Below are 19921 nucleotides of genomic sequence, written 5' to 3'. Positions count from 1 at the left end.
AGTTTCAGCTTTAGCATCATTCCCTCCAAAGAAATCCCAGGGCTGATCTCCTTCAGAATGGACTGGTTGGATCTCCTTGCAGTCCAAGGGACTCTCAAGAGTCTTCTCCAACACCACAGTTCAAAAGCATCAATTCTTCGGCACTCAGCCTTCTTCACAGTCCAACTCTCACATCCATACATGACCACAGGAAAAACCATAGCCTTGACTAGATGGACCTTTGTTGGCAAAGTAATGTCTCTGCTTTTGAATATGCTATGTAGGTTGGACATAACTTTCCTTCCAAGGAGTAAGCATCTTTTAATTTCATGGCTGCAGTCACCATCTGCAGTGATTTTGGAGCCCAAAAAAATAAAGTCTGACACTGTTTCCACTGTTTCCCCATCTATTTCCCATGAAGTGATGGGACCAGATGCCATGATCTTCCTTTTCTGAATGTTGAGCTTTAAGCCAACTTTTTCACTCTCCACTTTCACTTTCATCAAGAGGCTTTTGAGTTCCTCTTCACTTTCTGCCATAAGGGTGGTGTCATCTGCATATCTGAGGTTATTGATATTTCTCCCGGCAATCTTGATTCCAGCTTGTGTTTCTTCCAGTCCAGCATTTCTCATGATGTACTCTGCATAGAAGTTAAATAAGCAGGGTGATAATATACAGCCTTGACGTACTCCTTTTCCTATTTGGAACCAGTCTGTTGTTCCATGTCCAGTTCTAACTATTGCTTCCTGACCTGCATACAGATTTCTCAAGAGGCAGGTCAGGTCGTCTGGTATTCCCATCTCTTTCAGAATTTTACACAGTTTATTGTGATCCACACAGTCAAAGGCTTTGGCATAGTCAATAAAGCAGAAATAGATGCTTTTCTGGAACTCTCTTGCTTTTTCCATGATCCAGCAGATATTTGGCAATTTGATCTGTGGTTCCTCTGCCTTTTCTAAAACCAGCTGGAACATCTGGAAGTTCACGGTTCACGTATTGCTGAAGCCTGGCTTGGAGAATTTTGAGCATTACTTTACTAGCATGTGAGATGACTGCAATTGTGCGGTAGTTTGAGCATTCTTTGGCATTGCCTTTCTTTGGGATTGGAATGAAAACTGACCTTTTCCAGTCCTGTGGCCTCACTTACGGAGGCTTTATTATCTCCCTTTGCTAATCTTTGGAACTCTGCATTCAGATGGGTATATCTTTCTTTTTTTCCTTTGCCTTTCACTTCTTTGTTTTCTCAACTATTTGCAAGGCCTCCTCAGACAACCAGTTTGCCTTTTTGCATTCTTTTTCTTGGGGATGGTTTTGATCACTGCCTCCTATACAATGTTACAAACCTCCATCCATATTTCTTCAGGTACTCTATCAGATCTGACCCCTGAGCTCCTGAGGTTTTAACGATCAATGTTACACTACACTAACAGTACTACAGTGTTACTAACATATAGGGATGGTACTTTCATTTTAACTTGAGACATAAACTGTGTCAATACTTTGGCTTCTTTCAGGTCTCTTGAGTAATGATATTAGTTTTAAAAGAGGGGTTTGTTGACTCACATACAGGCATACAGGCCGGAAACCTGCTAAATGCCAGATACCGTTACTGAACTGCAGTTCTTTAACTGTCAAATACATGCCCCACAATCTTCCAACAGTTTCTGTTTCACTTGAGTTTGGAGATGTTCGAGAGTACCATTTATGCTCGTGAAAGTAAAAGTGTTGGTTGCTCAATTGTGCCTGACTCTTTGGGACCCCATGGACTAAAGCTCGCCAGGCTCCTCTGTCCATGGAATTCTCCAAGCAAGAATATTAAAGTGGGTTGCCATTCTCTTCTCCAGGGGATCTTCCCAACCCAGGGATTGAACCCATGTCTCTTATGTCTCCTGCATTAGCAGGTGAAGTTTTTATTGTTGAGCAAATATGTTTATATGTAAACTCAATTCACAATTTTGCTACAGACTAGAAATCATCACTTAATAAGCAGAAAAATAGGCACTGGAAAAAATGTGCTTTAAAAAAACTAATGCAAAAAATAAAAAACTAATGCAGATTTTTGCAGGGGTCCCTATCATACTTTTCAACGGTGCCAGTGTGTATTTATTGAACAACCAATATCCCTACAGTTAACATTTGAAACATTTAAGTTGTAAAAAGAATCACAGATTTTTAGTTTGTAGGAGTGTATTTGTGTTAACTGCGGCACAATAAATATGATCTCTTTTGTCCTTAATGTTAATCAAATGACCCCCGCCCCTTCCACACACACACACAGTTTTTAAACAGGTACCTTCAAAGTTTGACAGATATTTTCTTGGTATTGCATCAACCTGTGAAGCAGTAGGATAGTAATGTGGAAACAGCGCTATTTCTATGCCGTATTAGTGTCCTTTGGTTTTCTCTGAAGTGTTAACACGGAGTTGTTCATGTTCTAAAGATTTGAAATTATCTCTACTAAAATTGATGTATTTTTGCCTATAACTACTTAGTAAAGGAAAATTGATAAAATAGGATACACCATAATATGGAAGGTTTTCTCATAAAAAAGTCCCTGTTACTATTTTAAGTTAGGGAGATATAGTGTAAAGCACTGTATTTCCTTTTGGTAAGTTACTTTGAACATAATTATATGCTAACATCACAGACAGGGCGCTAAGAGCCGGAGGAATCAGTTTCAGCTACAGCTTAGTAAAATTCGAAAAAATGCCATTCATAGTAAAGGCTTTCTCGTTTATTTTCAGAACTGACATCTTTCGCATTTCAGACATGTTGGGGGCTCGAGAGTTAATTTCCAGCACACTCCGCTTCTAAACCGAAGCTCTCCGTCTCAGGGTTCAGTTGTAGCCGGAAGGTGGGTTTTGGTGAGCGCCTCCCTACGCTTTACTCTCCTTTCTACCTAGGACCGGGAAGTGACAGCAACGGAAATACCAGGTTTCCGGAGCTGGGCTCAGAGGACTCCTGCTTTCTCTCCCGCCGCTCGCAGCCTTCCCAGAGTTCACCTTTCCTTCCTGCACACCATCAACCTCACGCGACCTCAGCATCCACCTGCTCCAGCGCCCCACACTCGCGCCCGCCTCCCAGCCGTCTGCCAATCACAGTCTGCAGTTGCTCGCGGGTTACAGAGCACAGCTCTTTTGACTCTCTGGTCCCGCCTCCTCCATAACTGCTTCCCGCCCTTCGAGTTCTTTATCCAATAATCAGCGCTCGAGTATCCCTTGGTTCCCGCCCTCCTTTCCCTGCCCTCCTGAAGTCCCACCCACTTCCTTCAGCCTGAGGGAACCACCTGACCCGGAGGCGCTCCGTCTGAAGGAAGGCTAGAAGGGGAGTGTGCGTGTAGGGGAGGGGCGCGAAAAGAAAGGAGGGATGCCGGGAGTGGGGCGGAGAAAAGGGTTGTCAGTCCGATCTCGCGAGAGAGGACGGAAGCCTGTGGGAGCCCGTGGCCTTTAAAGTGCGGTTCAGCCCTTTCCTCTAGGGGTAGTTTGTAAACACCGCGGAGCTTGGGTCTTCCCAACGACCGAAAAGAGCATGAACTAGTGAGCTGGAAAGGTGAGTAGTGATGAGGAGAGGGCCGCAGGACTGGAGACTGTAGGGATACGGAGAAAGAAGGCACTAACATGGCGACGTCGCTCACCATAGTCCCCACCCCCCGCTTCCCATCACCTCGGGCTCTCCTGCCTCTGTGCCTAGCCCTCGGGGCGGCTGTGGCTGCGCTGCCGCCTCTGCGGCCCGCGCGGCGTCGGCTTCAGGAGCCGGACTGGCCAGGCCGGACCGTTAGGTAACTGGCATTTGTTGTTCCGGCCCCTCCCCGCTCGCGCGCTTTCCTAACGTGGAGGAAAAAGGAATAACGGCGTCTCTTAGACCCCTCCCCCGATGTACCTTCCCCTTCTCTGTTCTGTTCAGAGGTCCCGAGGGCACATGTCGGAGTCGCAGAGGGCGCAGGGAAACCCCCCTTCAGTTCTGGAATGGAACAGGAAGAGGGCCGGCTCTGGTCTCTGCACTCAGTGGTTGGGCACTGTATATGATGGTGGCGTGGGGAGGAACTGGAGGTGCGGTAGAAAATAGGCTCAGGGTCTCTGGCTGCGGTGGAAGCTGACGGAACAAATGGAATGGAGAACCTGGGACTTGGAAGTCTTGGCCTTATCTGTCCTTTCTGCCCCTTCACACTCCCGCCACCCCCCACTTTTTCCCGATGGGGCGGGGCTGAGGTGCGGTGCAGATTGATTCTCCTATTTTCCCCCATTTTTTTTTTTTTAAACCTTCCTGGGTAGACTGTAGAGAATCGTAGGGGTATAACCTTTTTTTTTTTTTAATTGATGCCCTGGGGACCAGTACCGAGAGTGTGTGTGTATGTATGTGTGTGGGGGGGGGCGGGTTCTGTGTTCATTTGTTCAACTGACGCTAGAAGGAGGGAGAGAGCGAAAGAGATGGGGACTATTTTTGTGCCCTTATATCGTATAAAATTATCTTTGCCTTTGGTTAATGAAGAGTTTTAAAACTGGCCAGGCCAAGAGCAAAACTACTGTGAATATGATGGAGTAAAAGGGATTACTCCTGATGGACTTCAGGCTATTGACTAATACCTATTATGTGAAAGTAACAATTTCTAGGGAATTTTAAAATTTGGAGACAGTAACAGTAGATACACTTAATGTATAGATTTGAAATCAGAACAAAAACTGTTGCGCTGAGCACATTTTTTGTCCTATCTGAAGTAATTTATAACCACTGTCAGTCTCTCTAGGCATTATCTTAAAGCCTATATTTTTGGTGTTTTGTACCAAAACTATGAAGGTGAGAAACTTCTTAGAAAGTCATCCCTATATGGTTAAGTGCCCTGAAAGACAAATATAATAGCAATTATATTTTGTTATTTAATTGATTACACTGACTTGAAGAATCTACTAAAAACACTGTTCTCAAAACTGCAGGAACATCATTGTAAAGTATGTTAAAAAAAATAGAGATGTCTTTCTTCAGATCAAACAATTAAGGCCATCGATAATTGAATCCTAATCTTTGTAAAATAATCTGTAAGAATAGTCCAAATTTACAGTGCTGTGTATGCTGCTTCCCCAAGACATGTTTAATCTTACTCTGAGAGGATGCTGCCGCCATTAGGTTTTTAACTAAAATATAATATTGTAATTTAGAACATAAGTGCTTGTTTTTTAACTGTCATTAAGGACGGAGCTTTCAGGTGCTTTTGTGCTTATGTTTTTAAGGTACATGATACCTCCTGCAGATTTGATTGTATTTTCTAGAAGTTCTTTTTAAAACATCTTATTAGAATGTTTATTTCATATTTGGGGCACTATATTATGTATTAGATAATGTAATCCAGAAATTCCTACATTTACTTTACTTGGAATATTTGTTTTGTGTTTTAAAACTAAGATTAACAGTAAAAATGATTGTGTCAGCTCTTTCATAAATTGGAGTATTTGTATTTAGGATTTAGAAGCTATATGAATTTCGTTTTTAAAAATGATGTACTCTGCCTCAAATTTCTACTACCTATAATTAGTATTAACTTTCAATTAATCATCTACATTTTTTCTACTTAAATTTTTGTATTTTGGAAAAGTTGGGGTTTAATGACTTGTATGTTATCTGCTGGTAAATTGTTGTTAGATCATATTAGATCAAGTAAACAGTCCCACTGTACATGCTGTTTCCACTCATTTTTGTTTTCAAGCTCTTCCTTCCATTATGAAGTAAAGACTGTAAGCTGGTACTTCTTTCTCTTTAATAGTCTTACTGTAATGTCCTCCAACAAGGTAAAGTAGTTGAAGTCTCCCTATTTAAAACCAGATTTCCACCAGTCTCTCATTGAAAACCCAGTGAGTAGCAATAATGTATTTTTTAAAATTAATACACAAAATGTTATTCTAGGCTCTAATTAAAATGTACTGTAAATAAAACAAATTAGCAGTTATAGTCAGAAGTTTAACTTACTATATTTCTGTTTATCTTATTCTCACACCTATTCCTTAAGACTAAGAACGTACATAAAATTCCTCATGTTCTCTTAATGGAACTTAACGAGGAGGTAGTAGTAATAGTATTCACCATTCATATCTAGGGGCCAATCCCACAAAACATCTTATTTCTGTTTCTTAAGGTTAAAAACTTAGTGTAAGGTATAGTTTCAAAGAAATTTAAGGAAGTTTGTGGATTTTTAAGGCCAACAATAATTGGAATTATTTTACATATATATTGTAATTGTAAATACAGATTACTTTCACTTAATTCTTTTTAACAAGCTTGAAACTGATACATCATTTACATTTTTATTTTTACTGATGCTTTTTTTTCTCTTGGCATTTTGGTAATTGTAGTAATTAAAAACATTTTTTGCAACAATAAGGGATGTAAATAAATGCTTTGGGGGCTAGGCCTATTCACCCGTCTGCAGTCTGTCTTAACAAAGATAGTGATTCTCAGTCATTTTTTCTGTCACAATATCCAAGGAATAGAAAGCACTCCCAACAGCTGTTGTTGTTTAGTTGCTAGGTTGTGTCCAACTTTTTGCAACCCCACGGACTGCCAGGCTCCTCTGTCCTTGGGGTTTCCCAGGCAGGAATACTGGAGTGGGTTACCATTTCCTTTTCCAGGGGATCTTCCCAATACAGGGATCAAACTTGTCTCTCCTGCTTGGCAGGCTGATTCTGTACCACTGAGCCACCTGAGAAGCCTAGTCCCAACAGTAATAGTAGCTTATTATTGGAGAGATTCTCAAGATTAGTAGAGAAAGACAAGGAGAAGGCAATGGCACCCCACTCCAGTACTCTTGCCTGGAAAATCCCATGGACGGAGGAGCCTGGTAGGCTGCAGTCCATGGGGTCGCAAGGAGTTGGACATGACTGATGGACTTCACTTTCACTTTTCACTTTCATGCACTGGAGAAGGAAATGGCAACCCACTCCAGTGTTCTTGCCTGGAAAATCCCATGGACAGAGGAGCCTGGTGGGCTGCAGTCCATGGGGTCGCTAAGAGTCAGACACGACTGAGCGACTTCACTTTCACTTTTCACTTTCCTGCATTGGAGAAGGAAATGGCAACCCACTCCAGCGTTCTTGGCTGGAGAACCCCAGGGACGGAGGAGCCTAGTGGGCTGCAGTCTATGGGGTCTCCCAGAGTCAGACACGACTGAAGCGACTTAGCCCCAGCAGCAGCAGCGGAGAAAGACAGGTGGGAATGATTGTAATTGGCAAAAGCCAGTTGGTAAATCACCAGGTGTATTGTGGTATTACATGGCTACCTTAATAATGACCTTAAGTTTATAAATATGTTCCCTAAACATTCTTTAGTTTGTCTCATGGAACCTGAATCTTTGACATTCCAGTTTTATAACTTAGTTTTTTTCTAATTCTATTGTTTGGGTTAGTGAGTTTCCTTTTATTTATTGGATACTTGCTAGGATAGTGTTACCAGAAATCACTGAACTGATAAAATTGTAATACTGTGATTTCTGTGCAATCCAGTTATCATTTTCTTCTACTTCACCAATCCCACTATAAACATTTCAGTGAGACCTTTCATTTCTTCCTGATGATTCAATTTAAAGACCATACTTCTGATATTTGTGCTTTTGATTTCTTTACTAATTATTTACTATAAGTACAACATCATTTCTCAATCACAGTGTTGAGAGTCACTGGTATCTTTTATCTTTTGTAAGATAGATTTTAATGATTGTGAAATATGGATGTTGGAATGAGGGTTACTTCTGAGGTAGTATCTCTCTCATTTACTTGAATTTTGACATACTTTGTATGGTGTCGGAGGATATAAGCTTACTAGTGTTGTTAAGGGAATTGTACATAATCTATATCTTATTTGTGCCCTCTTCATAATGAAAAATTGTTATTGATATACTCCTGAGGGGTGATTATGAATTATTTTAATTCTTGCTGAGCTGTGAATTTCTATTTAATCTTTTTATTCTTTAAGAGATAAGTTTTTAGTGAGGAAAAGCAGTGATCAAGAAGCGCATTTTGCTCATCTGCCTTGAGCAGAAACAATGCTGGAGATGTTATTTCACATAACTCATACGATTACCAAGTCTAAAATAATGTTATTGGTAAAAACTTGGATTAGCACTGTTCACATTCATAACCATTAATCTGTAAGTTCTTTGTGTTTATATATTTCTAATCTTGTTCTATTGTAATTTTAAAATTTAAAGTAAGAACTTGCTTACCTTGTATCACCTAGGAAGTAGAGGTCTGGGAATAATCAAGACTCACTTGAGAAATGAAGTTCGACTTAAAAATTAGACTACCGTTATTTTTATTAAAGAATATTTTGAGACATTGGGCTAATTTCACTATTCACGTACAGCTATCCCTCAATATCTGTGGAAGTTTGGTTCCAGGATCCCGTGGATACCAAAATTTATTGATACTCAAGTCCCATATATAAAATGGCATTGTATTTGCATATAACCTAAGTTCATCCTCCCATGTTCTTTAAATCATCCTACATGACTTATGATACCTAATACAGTGTAAATGCTGTGTACATGGTTGCCAGCAGGAGACAAACACAAGATTTGCTTTTTAGAACTTTCTGAAATTTCTTCCCCCGAATTTTTTTTTTTTTTTTTTTTTTGCCACACTGCTTGGGATATTGGAACTTCCTGACCAGAGATTGAACCTGTGCCCCCTGCATTGGAAGTACAGAGCCTTAACCATTGGACCACCAAAGAAGTCCTGTTCCCCCAAATATTTTTGATTCAAGGTTGTTTGAATCCATAGGGCCATCTGCACTCATAATGTACTTTCATGAATACAGTATTGAGAAAAGTCTATGATGCTCTTCATGTATCTCATCAACTTTGAGGAATTTCATCAAAACTTTGGTATACTCTTGGGAGTGGTGATATGTATGAAGAACATCCGTCATGTGTGCTGTGTGTACGTATGTGGAATTTTCCAGGCAAGAATACTGGAGTGGGTTGCCATTTCCTACTCCAAGGAATCTTTCTGACTCAGGAATCGAACCTGTGTCTATTGCATCTCCTGCTTTGGCAGACAGATTCTTTACCACTTTGGCAGGCACAGATTCTGTGCCACCTGGCAAGTCCCATGTCTGCTGGCAGTGGGCAACAATTAAAAACTACTGCTTTCATCCTTAAAGCTGAGTTTATATTTTTCTCATTTCCTTACACTGATGAACTAAACATGTACCAGATAACTTGAGGGGATACCATCAAATTCATGGGTTAAAGATTAATTAAAAAAAACTTCTGTCTAAAAATTTAACTAGTTCTCACCTTCAGACTTTTTTTTTTTTTTCTTCTTCTTTTTTTTTTTTCTTTTTTTTCTTCCAATTTTATTTTATTTTTAAACTTTACATAATTGTATTAGTTTTGCCAAATATCAAAATGAATCCGCCACAGGTATACATGTGTTCCCCATCCCGAACCCTCCTCCCTCCTCCCTCCCCATACCATCCCTCTGGGCCGTCCCAGTGCACCAGCCCCAAAGGAGGTAGTAAGATTAGGATTATTAGGAAAATGTACATTTAAAGTCAAAATAAAACAGTAAAATTTATAATAAACTGAATAGATACTGTATGAGTGTTGTGCACTGTACTTAATGTATTTTACATATACAGTAATTTCACTTTTTTTGGACAATCCTGAAGCTAGTATATTTTTCTTACTGGAGAGGATAGTAGTGAAATCATACCATTTAAATTTTTCCTAGCTTAGAAATTCAAAGAATCTTAAACCTTGAAAGGAGAATGAAGTCCTTCTAGCTTACACCTTCAGGTTTTCAGCTTCTTAGGTTTATTATGACTATACTGCTGTTCCCAGTGTGAGCTCTAGGATCATTTCTTGGCTTTTTTTTTTTTTTTTTTGGTGCTTACCAAGATATGAGAAGGAAATTAGATCACAGAGAAAACTCTAATAAATCTTTGCAGTTCCTTGGTCTGCAAGCCTGTCCTCCCAAGTCCTACAGTTTTTGCTTTATTAATTTTCTATTCCTCATCAAAGATAACCACATACTTTGCATTATAGAACAATTGAAATTTATCTCACAACTTTTGTCAGAAGTCCAGCTGGGCCCTCTTTTTAGGACCTTACAAAGTCTAAATCAGTATGCTCACAGAGCTACATTTTTTGGGAAGTGGGGAGTCTCTGAGGAAGAATCCACTTTCCAATTCGTTTGGATTGTTGACTGCATACAGTTACAGGACTGCCATTCCTCTTGCCTCGTTGACTGTCAGTTGGAGCTGGTCTTCACTTGTAGAAGCTAAAATGCTTTCAGTATTGCTGCCTCAAGTAATGGCAAGTAAAGTCTATCTCTTGCTTATCTCTGACTTCTGCTACTGTCAGAATCTGACAGAGAAAGTTCTCTGCTCTCACTGGGTCATATGATCAGATTGGCCCATTTGGATAACCCAGGATAACCTTCCTGTTTCAGAATCTGTGACCATTTTTATATCTGCAAAGTCCATTTTGCTCTGTAACATAACCTATTCATAGATTCCAGGGGGATTGGGGTGTGAACATCTTTGGGCAACCATTCTGTCTAGTATACTCATACTCCTGAAAATAATTTGATGAACTGTGTACTCTTGCACATTTCTAAGTTGATTCTTAAAATTTTTCTTTGTAAGTTTAGTTTTAGTTGGCTTAAAACTCATCATTCAGAAAATGAAGATCTTGGCATCCAGTCCCATCACTTCATGGCAAATAGATGGGGAAAAAGTGGAAATGGTGTCAGATTTCATTTAATTGGGCTCCAAAATCACTGTGGACAGTGACTGCAGCCATGAAATTGAAAGATGCTTGCTCCTTGGAAGAAAAGTTTTAAAGCAGAGACATCACTTTGCTGACAAAGGTCTGTATAGTCAAAGCTATGGTTTTTCCAGTAGTCGTGTGTGAATGTGAGAGTTGGACCATAAAGAAGGCTGAGCGCCAAAGAATTTATACTTTCAAACTGTGGTGTTGGAGAAGACTCTTGAGAGTCCCTTGGACAGTAAGGAGATCAAACCAGTCAATCTTAAAGGAAATCAACCCTGGATATTCTTTGGAAGGACTGATGATGAAGCTTCAGTACTTTGGCCACCTAATGTGAAGAGACAGCCCATTGGAAAAGACCCTGATGCTGGAAATGATTGAGGGCGAGAGGAGAAGCGGGCAAGAGAGGATGAGATGTTTGAGTCCACTGACTAAATGGACATGAGTTTGAGCAAACTCCGGGAGATAGTGAAGGACAGGGAAGCCTGGCATGCTGCAGTCTATGGGGTTACAAAGAGTCAGACACAGCTTAGTGACTAAACAACGAGCTGAAAAAAAATGATTTCTGACTTTTCAAGATATTGACACCATTCTAAGTACAGTTGATTTTTGATGAACACAGGTTTGAACTGCATGGGTTGACTTACGTGAATTTTTTTCAGTAGTATATGCAATATTACTGCGTCACCTGCCAGTAGTTCAACCTGTGGGAGCAGAACTGCGAAAGTGGAGGATCCACATATACAGAGGACATCTCTTCAGTTACAGTCAGGTTTTGAACTGTATGGAAGATTGGTGCCCTGAGTTGTTCGAGCGTCAACTGTGATCCTTAGTGATTCAATCTGACATTGGTTTAAAAAAACAAACGACTTAATTCACCTTTAACAATTGAGCATTTTTATTGTTCCTTTTTCTTACTGAACTTATAATTAAGAATAATTTTATTTGAATCCAGGGTATTTTAATGCTTTAAACTATTTTGATCACATCACCTTATCCTACTTCTTTGCAACAAATATAAATTGAACTTTACAGAGTTTCCTATTGATTTCCTCTTTGCTTTGTTCTCATGAAGCTCACTCTCAGGACAATGCATTTTTCCACAGTATTTTGAGAATAGAAGAGGCAATCATTAAATGAAAGGGTTTTTGTTCCTGTCATCACATTGTTCAGTACATCTGAATTCAAAACATTCCTCAACACAAGGCACGACACCATTCTTAAAAAGCCATGCTTTGCTTTAACAGCACTATTTTAAGGGTGCCTTGATTAATGGAGGCTTTAAGACACTCTTATTTTAAATCATCCCCTTGTTTTGTTCCATGGAGATTTTTACAATCCAGGGCAATGCATTGTAATAATATTTGATGTGGCTAAGAGGTATGGGTTTCTTTTCAGGTATGGAATTATGAGCACTTAGGGAAAGCAGGCAGATTATTATTAGGAAAGCAAACATAGGGAAGTTGAAGATACAAGAATTGATGTTCTTAAAACATGTCTTACTTATGAGTCCCTTGAAAAGTCTTAGTGTATCTGCAGTAATACAAACACCTGTCTGAATGTTGCTGCCTTGAAAGTCTATTCCCCCACCCACCTAGCTCTTCTGCTCCCACAAGGCCAGAAGCTAGCTTCTCTCCCAGAATCACCCTTAAGTAGAATTAATTCCTTTCTCACACTGATGTCTACCTTTTTGGGCCCTGTTCCTTGCCCCAGTTTCTCTTTCCTGAATACTTGTCATTAGTAGTGTTTGTCCCCTTTAGCAGACAGATCCTACCTCTTACCTACAAGTCGATTTTATCCAAGTATAAGACACACATACACAGTAGCTGGGGTAGGGTAGTAGTAGTAAAGGAGAGAGTCCTTACTTTTGTGCCCTTCAAGTTACAAACAAATAAACCTTTATTTTTAATGTTTTTCAAAGTCTAGATAATTAGCTTAACCTTGCATGCATTAAACATGAGCTCTGTTTGGCAGATTCAGCTGGCTGGCTTAATGTTCTTGCTTTTGCTTGAAGTAAAGATCATAAGGCTATCTTGCTGCTTTCTAGATATAAGTTCCTGGTCTTTTGTAAGCAGCTGCTGAACTAAATGCAAATATTCAATAGGAAAATCTGAAGCCATACTTAAGCATTTCCATGAAAGATAATTTGCAGAAATTTATCTCTCTCTGGAAGATGTGAAACTTTGAGCTATCCCACAGAGCCATTTGTCCTTTGAATTGCTGCTCCTTTCATAGTCCCCATTTTACATTTGTCTAGCAGAATACCCTCTTCTGGTCCCTTTTCCTTTAAGGAATAGTCTGTATATAAAACAGAATTTTGTTGCCAGCTTTGAAATAAAGAGTCATTATCGCTTTTGGTATTTGCATCAGAAGTTTTAAACATATTAAGGCCTTTTCAGCCAACCTTATTCAAGGTAAAGTACAAGTTCTCTTCTCAACAGTTTGTGCAATAAGGAAAAGGAGCTTCAAATTCACACTTGGCTCTCACGTAAGGGAGCTCAGCACTCAAATGTAGAGAAAAGTTGATTTTCCCTTTAACTTTGTTCAGGAACAAAGTTCCTGCCTTTTCCTAATGCAGTTAATAACTGAGCTTTCTGGCAGGTTCTTACCCAATTTCATCTTAGGCACTCCATTACTTACCTAATGGTCCCGTGTAATCATTTTTATGGAAAGTTTATGGAAAACCTAGTGAGATTATCCTTCCAAACCTTAGCTATTTACGTTGTTTCTTTACTCTGGTCTTCAGATAGAGATTGGTCTTGCATATTTAGAGAAGTCCTTATTAACATTGGTCTTGCTCCTTGGCTGCTAGCAGAACTATCTACTTTTGAAAGCTCCCATCAGTGGACTGATAAGGCATCTCTACAAGGGATCCAACCATCTTCCATTTTAGAACGACCAGAGTATGATGATAGAAAAAACTATCCACCAGTATTCATTCTCGTCTTTTTTCCTTATTGTAGATGCTCCATTTCCCCCCACCCCCACCTTGAGCATATGATGAAATAAAGAATGTATTTCCCGGCTTCCCTGCTAGCTCTAGCCATGTGACTTAAGTTCTGACCAGAATAGAGGTTTCCTGTAAAATTTCTGAAAAGTGTCCTTGAAAGGAGGCTATCACTCATCTCCCCATTTTCCTTCTTGTCATCTGATGTGATGGTTAGACCTTGAGCAGTTATTTTAAGCCATGATGGAGATGGCACATGTTGAAGATGGCAAAACTGCAAAATAGAAGGAACCTGGGTTCCTAATGGTCATGGTTCTGACTGCCTGTTTTCATGTGAGAAATAAACTGTTGACTCACTTAAGCCATTGTTGTTTTGAGTTTTCTCACTCACAGCTAAACCTAATCCTAGCTGATACAGGTGTAAAAAAGTCAAGTTGTTTCCAAATAAGAACCACATAAACTGTTGTGTAGAGCACACAGATACAGGAAGAACTATTAATATGTTCACTCTAAGAATTTTGCTGCTCAGATTCAGCACTGCCATTTTACAGATCAGCTATGACTACCTCTCCCTTCTGTTGCATTAAAAAGTTTTATTTTTCTCTTTTCACCAAGACTCCATTACCATGCTTCCATCCTTGAAACTATTATACCTCTAATAGGTGGCAGTGTGCCAGGAGTTGTGGGAGGCCACAGGATAAGTATCTTCCTGGAAGATTTTTGAGGGAACCTTAATTTTTATATTAAATAATGGAATGGAAGGCAAAATTCACATGCACTTTAAAATGTAAAATAGCCATTTATAAATTTTTGTAGTGAAGTTATTTAGCTCTTGCAGAGTAATGAGTTTTCTCTTTTCTGTCTCTCCTTTGCCCTAAGGATATTTAGATGGAAGCTTGAGAAGCACTGTTTACTTGATAAGAGCTGACAGATACCTGGCAGCAGAGTAGATAAAGCTCATGGCCTACCAGCTAGAAAGGTAAGAGATTTTAAGTTTTTACTGCAAAAGTGGCCTTTTATTTTGTGATTGTCTCTCAAATATTATTAAAGAGGTATTTCCAGACAGCAGTCCTCAGAATGTTAGTGTCCTACCGTATTGACTATTGTTTAACAAAAAAAAAAATTCTGAGGTTTGGCAGATTTGGAGATGTCCTTTTGGAGCTACAATGCATATCAGCATATAAAAGCACACCAAAGACTTTACATAAAAGTACATAATTTTAATTCAAAGGGTCCTAACTTGTCTGACTAGGGAGTCCTTTATAGCAAAGGGTCCCAGTATGAAAGTCGCAGCTCTTGTAGGACTTTATAAGGATAGTAACAGGAGTTAATCCTTGAGATATTTTCTATATTTTAAAAACAATTTGGACAGAAAGTCCTACTCTCTTGGATGTGCTCAATAACTGGATACTAAAAGAGACATTTGAAATTACAGGGTATGGGGAAAGTGGAGGGAGGAAGATCAGTGGTGAGTGACATTAACTAAGAAACAGATGAATGGGAAGTAAAAGCACTCTAGGATGAGAGAGTGAGCTGATTAAAGTTTGCATTACTACAGCCAGAAAATCAAGGTATCATAAGAATGCGGTGGGTGTCAGAGGCCAGTCCATGCAAGGGTATCCAGACACTGTTAAGGATTAGAGACCTAATCATAAGAGCATAACTTCTCCTTTCCTCTCATTTTGACTGGCATTGTTTAGTATAAATCATCATTCTCTTTCCTGAATCTAGATGTTTGTAACTGATTTTCTTATGCATGGTGTTACTCTCACTAATCATCCTCCACACTTCTATTAGTGATGTTGCAAAAATGCCCCTTTGATGATCTAAATCACCTATTTAAAATCTTTACATTTTTTATTATTTAATTCTTTAAATTTTTTAAATTTATTTTTTAATTGCTTTACAGAATTTTGTTATTTTCTGTCAAACCTCAACATGAATCTTCCCATTTTTAATAGCAAGATTAAGCAAACTTCTTTGACGAGCCAAATAGTAAGATTTTAGTCTTTATGGGGGTCACATATAGTCTCTATTGCTTCTTTCTCTCCTCCGCCCCTCCCACCCCACACACACCCCTCAACTATTTAGAAAGTTGAAAAACTTTAACATTTTGGCACAGGGCCATAGTTTATAACCTCAGGGTAGGGGTCAGATAAGGGAATAAGGTTGGACTCCAGACTCCTTGCTCGGGCACTAAAGGCCCTTTGAAATTTGCTTCCTGCTGTGGCCCCAGCTCTCTTCTTCAATCACATAGCCCATAGTTTAGCCATTAGAGGTTCTTGGAGATCCATCCTTCTGTGTATTCTGCTATTTCCTCTGCCCAAAACATCATCTCTTTTTTCTTTGAGAAGACTTAAGTCCAGGCATTACTTCCTTTAGTACCCTTCGCAGATCCTTTGTCTCTCCAGGGTTGGTTAGGTACTTGTCTTAATGATGGGGTAGAAGATCAGATAAATTTAACTTTAGAGAAAAGAAGAGCTCATACTCAGTATAGAAAAGATTCTCACTTGACCCAGTCACAGAAAGCATCAGGCTTCATTTCACTCATCTTGGCTACTTGGTTTTTTGTCCCTGTTTTCTGTGCCTGCTCCATTCTGGCTTTCATTAATTTCTTATCAGTATGAACATGATAGAAGGTGTCTGTGAATCCTGAGTATGATTTTAAATGTCTAATGTATAGCTCTGGTTGACTTTTTTTTTTTTAACACATTTCTTGAAGAGGTAATCTGATTGGCTTAACTTATTCAGATGTCTTTCCTGGTTTACCTGAATGAAACAGGTATGTCGGGTAATGGAAATATAGGATTGCCCTTTGCTGGCCATCTGGCTCTAAGAGGGGATTATGGGTGGGGAAGAAAGGTAACCAGCTCTAGTATACTCCCTGTTCCCTATGTTCCCATAGCACCTGTGTATATCTTTATTATTGTATGTATATCACTAAATTAGTATTACTGTTTTCACTTGTTTGTCTTCCTTACTAAACTAATTTTGAGGTCAGGAAACATACCTTATTCTTAATGCAGTATCAGGTACAAATAGTCAAATATCTTCAAATAAATTTCATAAAATATATTTGTATTAGAAATGTTTGGGAATTCTGCACATCATAGGTCACATTAAATATTATCTGTATTTCAGAAATCTGCTTTGAAACTTGAGTACATGTTTTAAATGTAGAGGTTACAACATTTGTAGTTCTATAACTAGAAGATGAGTAAAATTCATATTTTAGAATGTAGTGATTTCTGAAATTAACCACCAGAAACGGATTCATTTCCCCCACTTCTGTTTTCAAAGATTCATTTGCTCATACTAGTTTCTATGAAGTGATTTCCTTTTTACTTGTTTTTGATAGGAGATCTAAGAAAAGCAGATATTTTTATCAGTTGTATCATTTGAATAATATAATTAAAAATGGCATGGGAATATTGATATTACAGGGTAAAGGATTGTCTATCTTAATATGTTTAATATTGTCTATCTTAAAATGTTTAACCCACATTTCATGTTTTAAACAAGGGAGTTGCCTATAGGACAGCTAATTGTCTAAATTTTAGTCACCTCTCAAGTCTTTATTCAGATATAGAAATTATTATTCTGTTTGCTCTTAACTTTCAATACAGAACATAGTTTTTCTGTTCTTTGACACAATATGAAAGTTATAATCCAGAAACAATCAGAGAATTGTTAAGAGAATTTGTATATTTTAGTATATTCTCTTAACTATTGCTAAGTTACATGATGCTAATTATATAATGGTTATATGTGAATTATGATAGTGCATGTTATTTCTATACACTTTAAGCTCCTCCTGTAAGTTTTTCCGTTTTTATTTTTAGTTTTTTTTAGTTCAGAACCTTTTAAGATAAGTTGCTAGCATGATGTCCCATTCCTGCAAATACTTTATATTCTACAATAAGACATTCTCCTCTTAAATCATAATACAACCATGAAAATCAAGAAGTTAATTTTAAAATATTGCTACCATCTAATCTGTACATTATATTTAAGTATTGCCAGTTATTCCAATAATGTCTGTCCTTTATAGCAAACAGATTCAGTCTAGAATCTCATGTTGCAGTTAGTTGTCATGACTCATTGGTCTTTTTCGATCTGAAACAGTTCCTTGATCTTTCCTTGACTTGGCACTTTGAAAATTATGGGCCAGTTGTTTTGAGGGGATTTACCTCAATTTGGGGTTGTGTAGTATTTCTTCATGATTAGATTCAGATTATGTGTCTTTGGCATGACTATCATGAAAGTGATGCTGTGACCTCCTCATTGCAACCCTTTGGTTGCAATGATATGGATACTGATTTTTCTTATTTTTAGTTAACTTGTATCACTTGAGTAAAGTGATGTTTGCCAGGCATTTGTACTGTATATTACTCTTTTGTCTTTAGTAATTAAAATGTATTTTATGGGGAGATAGTTTGAGAGGATGTAAGTATCCTGTCTAATCAAACTTTCAGTTTATTCTTCTATATTGGTATATATCTTTTATATCAGATTAATGAAATCCTATTTTATTTATAATATCTATTACTGTCATTTATTTTGATTCTGAAATTGTCTGAGATCTAGCCACTTTCTGACTAAATCCATAGTATTCCTTCTTTCTTGCACAAGGTACTTAAGGCCCATCATGTATTTTTCCTGCTTCAGCCCTGGAATCAACCAATTCTTCAAGGATCCCAGGTTCCTTTTGGTTGAAAATGGCATTTTGACATCAAGGTCTGGGTGCTAAGTGGGCTTCTTGCTTATGTGTTATCAGTGTTCCTAGGCCCTCTCAGTGACACAGCTAGGGAAGTATGTGAATATATGTGCATATTTATACACATATTATCATCTGTGTTTATGTATGTTTACATTGAAAATCATGAGTTCATACCAATATCTCTAAATCCCATCATCAGGATTTATTCTGTGTAATTATTTCCATCCTCTGTATAGTGTTGCCTATTTTCATCCACTGTATCCTTGAGAAATTCACTTATTCATTCATTACCTGCATTACATGTAATGAATTGCCTGTTGCCACCAGGCCTTTTCCTCTCAGCAGGTAGGTATCCTCTTGCTCGGTCCTGATATCCTGTCTTGGGCTGATGCCATCCCTGTTCTTTACCTCACGTGGATGCCTCCTCACCCTTCTGGGGCACCGACATCCCACATCAGACTGCTTCCCCCTGCCTGCATAGACAGATCTTTCCTCACCTAACTCAGTCTCCTGTCCAGCCCAACCTCCTCCCCCCATGAGCACCTTTCTCTTCTTGTCCAGGTTCCCACACTCTGTACTTAGACAGGCTGCTCCCTCAATGGCCTGACTAATCTGTCTCCCGTGAAGATACCCTTATTTATGTTTTTCCTTGGAAGGTTGTCTTTTTATTCATTTTAAGTTACAAGAAATGGTTTGCTGGTTAATTTCAACCATTTCCTTCCTTTCATCTTTCCTTAAAGTGTTCTTCATTAGGATTTTTTAATTGGCATCTTATATTATGTGTGGTTTTATTTGATAATGGGTCTATTGAGTAACTCTACAAGTCCCCAGAGAGTCTTTCTGTACTATTTTTTTAAAGTGGTTTACATAAAACTGCTGTATAGTTGGTAAGCAAAGAATTGCAACACAAGACAGTTCATATGCACGGTATAGCAAAGCTTGCCAGCTGGCAGGCACAGTATAGCAGGAGAAATTTCTCATACCATTTTTTACCTTGAGTAAGTCATTTCACTGTTTAGGGCATCATTTGTAGTTTGCATAGTTAGAACTAGATCAGGAATACAATGAGGTAAATAATCAGAAATCCATGTTATAAGAAAGAGCCTCTGACCTGTATTCAAGAGAGAATTTTGGACTAACATTTTATTTTTTTGAATGGGCAAAAGGCATAGATAAAGTTGATGTTTAAGGATATAGATTTGAAAGGAGTAAGCTAGGGTGATCTAATGTACAGTATAATGGATATAGACAACAATATTGTACTATAATTAGGTAATGTAAAATAAATATACAATGTCAGTTGTACTACAACATACAAATGTATCAAGGTAGCGTATTTTACACCTTGAATTTACACAATGTTGTATGTCAGATATCTTCCATTTTTTAAAAAAGATTGGGCAAAGGAAGCAGTTGAGAGATTACAAAGAGCCAATATATATATGAAAAGGTTCAATCTCATTTGTGTGTCAGGATATGCAACTTAAAAATTTTTTTCCCACTAATTTAACAAAAATGT

At 38.4% G+C, this 19921-nt stretch overlaps 1 protein-coding gene across 1 annotated transcript in view; it reads left to right on the top strand.

Moving 5' to 3' along the window:
• The first annotated feature begins 3371 nt into the window (after positions 1–3371).
• The window catches only part of ATF2 (activating transcription factor 2), an 82293-nt gene continuing 65743 nt past the window's right edge, over positions 3372–19921 (top strand). Inside the window, 2 exon segments of the mRNA XM_086359176.1 lie at positions 3372–3528; positions 14562–14661. The gene's annotated coding sequence lies outside the window, so the exon portion shown is untranslated.

This window comes from Bos grunniens, chromosome 2 (genome assembly GCF_055505025.1).
Source record: "Bos grunniens cultivar Pamir isolate PY7600 chromosome 2, Bosgru_T2T1.0, whole genome shotgun sequence".
Taxonomy (NCBI): Eukaryota; Metazoa; Chordata; class Mammalia; order Artiodactyla; family Bovidae; genus Bos; species Bos grunniens.
Note: the sequence above shows the minus strand (reverse complement) of the source record. Positions and strands in the feature narration are given on the sequence as shown.